Genomic DNA, 6266 nt, shown 5'->3' with positions numbered 1-6266 from the left:
CACCAATTGTGACTCAAAACTTGGAGTCAAACCCAAAAGAGTACCCCAACTGGGGTCAAAGGCAAAAGTAACTTAAAAAGGCTATTGAAATTACAACTATCTCCTTGTGAACAAACAAAAAAACGGATTTTTTTTACGTTTCTACCCCTCGCAAGTCGTCTGTAACAGACGACTTGAAAATAAGTCGTCCAGACGACTTAAGTTAAGTCGTCTGGACAGTTATTCTTAAACATAATTTAAAAATTTTGTAAAAAATATTTTGATAAGTGAAAAATTGGAATTATGTAATTAACATATGTCTAAGAGATATAAATTAATATATAACAAATTTCAATTGTTTTCAGCCCAGATGAGTGAAAGTAGTGAGTCATGATATTCTTTAGTTAATGTTCATCAACATATGTTGTAGTATTGTATGTGTTCTTAAGGTAGATTTTGGAAAGCATTAAAACCGTTTTTGAAAATTTTAAAATTACCTAGGCGTGTTCGTTTCTGTGTATAGTAAACACTATTGAAGTATAATTTGATTTTATAACGTGTTAGTAAGTAATTAGTCATTTTAGTTTAGGGGTCATTTTAGGGTATTGGACGACTTAATATTTAGTCTTCTGTTCCCAGACGACTAAATATTGAGGTCGTCTGATGTACATTATCAGCCAGAATAAGTCGTCTAAACCGGACCAAACCTTAAAGTTACCAATGTACTTTAAAGCTACCGGATTATTTACCCATATATAAGGTGATTTTTTTTTTTTTTCATTTTCCGCGAACAGAAACCCTAACAGTTCTCTCTCACCGGCGATATCAAAGGCGATTCGAATTCCCACTATTTCCGAACAACCATCGTTCTCAACGTCGCTATCTATCTCACTTCATTCTCACCGTTGTCGCCGCAGCTTCTTCTAACCCTAGCGCCGCCGATTCCCTCTAAACCCTAGCGCCCCGCTTCCACTATTTCCGAACAAACCGTCGCCCTCGCCACCTGTGCTCACCAACGTTCTCACCGCCGCTACTCTCTAAACACTAGCTAGCACCGCCGTTTCTTCTAAACCCTAGCGCCGCCGCTCTTCTAAACCCTAGCGCCGCCGCTTCTTCTCTGTAAACCGTAGCGCCGTTCTCTGTAAACCCTAACGCCGGTAAGTCATCAAACTCGTGGAAAAGATGAACATAAAACGTTGTCTCTTTCAATTTACTCATTCTCACCGTTTCACGTTTATTTTTTCAGATCTATAACCACAATGACGAGTACTCGAACTCCTTCTGCGACTAATCAGGTCCGCTTGAAATTTTCTACTGGAAGACTTGTAAGTAAGTCGTCTGGAAAGTCTTCAACCTGGACGACTTAGTACGTCCATTTGGAAGACTTTCCAGACGACTTAAATATAAGTCGTCAACTAAGTCGTCCAGTTGGACGACTTCTAGACGACTTATATTTAAGTCGTCTACTAAGTCGTCTGGAGTAACAATTAAGGCGTGATTGATTTAGCTTTGTTCTGACTTCTATTGTTGTCTTTGATTATTTTGCAGACAAAAAGGATGGATATTCCAGAACTCCCCTAGGTTATTACACATTAGGGGAAGAGCCAGACCCCACAATAGCATTTCGTATCATAACGGATAACACGAAGTTGCATACTGCTCTTAGGGAAGCTCTCACTGATGCTGAATTTGAAGAGCTCAAGGAGTCGAGATTGGGAGTTTTCATCAAGTTCAAGGAGCAGGGATTTGGTTGGGCTTCAAGGCTGGTTCACCACTTGCTCGGTTAAAGCTGGACATTAAGAAGAAGTACGAGATGTGGTGTCTCGTTGGTCCAGAACCTGCGAGGTTTTCACTGTTAGAGTTTGAAAACATCACTGGTCTAAACTGCGACTACATCGAGGACCTTGAGACACCAGAATGTGAAGTTACCCCACCAGATGGTTTCTTTCTGGGAGATGATGGGAGTTCATCGGGAAGCTGGGCCAAGTACTGATCAGATAATAGCAGCACTGAAGAGATGCGGGATTGGTCCAGGGAAGATCGCAAGCGACTCGCGTACCTTTCCATCTTCACTGGATTCATTGAAGGGAAAAAGTTCTCAAGCGCTACACGAGCTACTCTCGCAAGGCTAGTGATGGATTTAGAAAGGTTTGAGAATTACCATGGGGAGAGTCGCGTTTAAGGTGCTGATGGACTCTTTGTGGAACAAAGATATTACTGGCTGTACACCGTGGATGGCTTTATACAAGTTCTTCAGGTCTGGGCGTACGAAGCTATTCCGGGATTGGGTGCTAGTATTGGTCTACCCAGAGCAAACAGTCCGTCTTCCCACGATTCTGGCTTACGACGGCAGCAGAGGCCGCAGATTCATGAAAGCTGCTATCTTGAGTCAGGTACCTTTCATCTCACTTAATTAAGTCGTCCGGAAGGTCTTCCAGCTGGACGACTTAGTAGACGACTTATTATAAGCGTCTGGAAGGTCTTCCAGCTGACGACTTAGTAGACGACTTATTATAAGTCGTCTGAAGGTCTTCCAGCTGGACGACTTAGTAGACGACTTATTAATAAGTCGTCTGGAAGGTCTTCCAGCTGGACGACTTAGTAGACGACTTATTATAAGTCGTCTGGAAGGTCTTCCAGCTGGACGACTTAGTAGACGACTTATTATAAGTCGTCTGGAAGGTCGTCCAGCTGAACGACTTAGTAGACGACTTATAATAAGTCGTCTGGAAGGTCGTCCAGCTGGACGACTTAGTTGACGACTTATAATTAAGTCGTCTATTTAGTATTTTGTTCAAATATCTAACTCGATTCTTCTCTATTTACTGCAGACCCGCGTGATCAACTTTGTTGAGAAGGACATTAGTGAAATGTGGCCAAAATGGGACTCTGAGGTTGATGACGTGCCGCGAGAACATCATTAAAGTGATGTATGATCGGAGACCGTGGAAGTGGACCATGGATTGCTGGAAGTCACTGGTACAAAACCCAAGTTTGTGACTCCATCGAAAAGAGCCAAAGAGATGGTTGTGGAGGAGGTGGAGGAAGACAATCAGAGACCTCGGAAGAAAGCTCGTAAAGAGGCTCCTAAAGAGGCTCCTAAAGAGGCTAGAGACAGGCTCCTACAGAGGCTACAGAAGAGGCTACAGAAGAGGCTAGAGAAGAGGCTAGTTGGGTGACCAGAGAGGAGTTAGAAAACATGTTCAAGGACTTAGGTGACATGATGAAAGAGGGGTTTAAGAAGTGCATCAGGGAGATTAGGAAGATCTCCGATAGATTGGAAGCTGTGGAGAAGAAGGTTGGTGTCACCAATCAGGCTACCCTCAAGCCCCAGAAACCGGGGTTAGTAAAAAACACCCTACCCCACAAGCCCCAGAAACCGGGGCTAGTAACAAACAGACTACTCCTCAAAAGGATCAGCCTCCACTTCAAACCAATCATCCACTCCTCCCACCCAGACAGCTGCTCTCAAAAGGCAAAGCCTACCCCTCAAAGGCGAAACAGCCTGCTCCTCAAACTAAACAGCCTGCTCCTCAAACTAAACAGCCTGCTCCTCAAACGAAACAGCCTGCTCCTCAAACTAAAGTGCCTCAGACGAAACAGCCTGCTCCTCAAACGAAAAAGCCTTCTCCACAAAGAAACAGCCTTCTTCCTCTGCCCAATAGAGGTTAATATCAAAATCTTTAAGTCGTCTGGTCTTGTGTATAGATTTGGTAAATATATAAGTCGTTGGAAGTTTTCCAGCTGACGACTTACAAATAAGTCGTCTGGAAGGTTTTCCACTGGAAAACCTCCAGACGACTATTTGTAAGTCGCCAGCTGGAAAACCTTCCAGAAGACTTACAAATAAGTCGTCTGAACTCCAGCTGGAACCAAATCCTCTCCAAACTTTTATTTAAGTCGTCCAGGGTTACTTGTTCTCTTTTATTGCAGAGATGTGTTGCCGGAGGATACAGCAGATGAGGCGATCTCGGTATATAAGATCTTGCCGGAGGATAAAGCAGATGGTGTCACCTCCAAAGAGATTGTTCCTCTCACTTCACTGACCAACCGAGCTTCGCTTCCAACGATCAACAACCGAGCTTCGCTTTCCACCGATCCAGCTTCAGCTTCAAACCGAGCCTGGTTGTATTGGACCAAACAGCTCCCACTGCTTCTGTGCGTGCAAGGAGTGAACGAACGAAGCGCTCCACGCATATCTCCTTATACGGCAGAGAGAAGGAAACTCCTTAGAGTGGGAAAGTATAATCCATTTCCCACACTAAACAGACCTAAGATGAAGGAGCTCGCTGATTGGTTGAAAACTGATCCATAATGATTGCTTTACCCATAATAGCTTGATTTAGTCTACCAAAACTGATTGCTTTTTTGTTTGCAGTGATTATTTCACTAAGGAAGAGGACAAACCACGTACATCACCAACTTGGTGGTATCAAAAACTCCGGACATCCAAAGCATGGCTGGAAGACGTAGTAAGTCTTCTGCTTATCTTTAAGTCGTCTGGTAACTTGTCTTTGTATAGATTTGTAAATATATAAGTCGTCTGGAAGGTTTCCAGCTGGACGACTTATTTGTAAGTCGTCCAGCTGGAAAACCTTCCAGAAGACTTACAAATAAGTCGTCTGGTAATTTGTCTTTGTATAGATTTGTAAATATAATCGTCTGGAAGGTTTTCCAGCTGGACGACTTACAAATAAGTCGTCGCTGGAAGGTTTTCGAGCTGGAAACCTTCCAGACGACTTATTGTAAGTCGTCCAGCTGGAAAACCTTCCAGACGACTTATTTGTAAGTCGTCTGGAAGGTTCTAAACTTGTATTATTTATATGCAGCATATAGATGCTTGGATGAATGTGCTGAGGCAGAGGTATAAGGAGAACCCACAATGTTTCCGGAGCGAGCGAATGTGCTTCCTGGATCACAACTTTACCCAGTCTTGGAGAGAACAGTATCTGTCTTCAAAACATCGTCGTCTGATCACAATGGTTTAGGAAAAATGCTACCTAGTGGGGCGGCGAGTTTGTATGACGGATCAATGCCTTCATTTTGCCAATCAAACAAAAAGTGGGGGGAGGACATTGATGATATCTATGCGCCACTGAACTTGGACAACAAACATTGGGTGGCTATTGGATATCGATCCCTAAGAGGCACATAGTCGTCTGGGACAGCATACCTCAACTACCATACCAGAAAGATGGGATGAGATAATGGAGCCTTTTCTCGAGATGTCCCTTATCTGATTGTGGAGTGCGGAGACCAGATGCATGGGTTGGAGCGATACACTTATGAGAGACTCCTCAAAGATGTACCCACGGCCAACAATGGTGATTGTGGCGTGTACGCTGCAAAGTACATTGAATGTCATGCTCTTGGGGTCCCCTTTAGCCCTAAAGACTTTGCTAGGTCCAATGCGAAGACTATGAGGGATACTAGGCTTTGGCTATATGGACGGAGCTTGTTGATCAGCATCTGAAAGATAATGAGGATGGTGGTATGTTTGTAGGCATGTATGATTAGATACACAAATCAATTTGTATAGATTTTTAACTTGTATAGATTTTTTAACTTGTATAGATTTTTAACTTGTATAGATACACAAATCAATTTGTATATTTGAACTATTTGTATACACAAATCTATTTGTATATTTGAACTATTTGTTTACACAAATCTATTTGTATGGGCATGTATGATTTATTTGATTTTCTAACTTGTATAGATTTTCTAACTACAAATAAGTCGTCTGGAAGGTTTTCCAGCTGGACGACTTACAAATAAGTCGTCTGGAAGGTTTCCAGCTGGACGACTTACAAATAAGTCGTCTGGAAGGTTTTCCAGCTGGACGACTTACAAATAAGTCGTCTGGAAGGTTTTCCAGCTGGACGACTACAAATAAAGGTCGTCTAAAAAAATAAGGTAGTCTAAAAATAAAATACACTGGACGACTTACAAATAAGGTCGTCTAAAAAAAATAAGGTAGTCTAAAAAAAAATACACTGGACGACTTCGTAAAAGGTCGTCTAAAAAAAATAACTTGAAGGATAGTAGAAGGTAGTCTAAACACTGGACGACTTAAATACACTGGACGACTTAAATACACTGGACGACTTCGTAAAAGGTCGTCTAAAAAAATACACTTGAAGGGATAGTAGAAGGTAGTCTAATACACTGGACGACTTCGTAGAAGGTAGACGAAACACTGGACGACTTAGAAATTAGTCGTCTGGACGGGTAATCAAGACTGGACGACTATATTTAGGTCGTCTGGACAACTAGTCAACTGGTTG

This window comes from Raphanus sativus, chromosome 5, assembly GCF_000801105.2.
Source record: "Raphanus sativus cultivar WK10039 chromosome 5, ASM80110v3, whole genome shotgun sequence".
NCBI classification, from domain to species: Eukaryota; Viridiplantae; Streptophyta; class Magnoliopsida; order Brassicales; family Brassicaceae; genus Raphanus; species Raphanus sativus.
The sequence above is the reverse complement of the archived record's forward strand: the minus strand, read 5'-3'. Positions refer to the sequence as shown.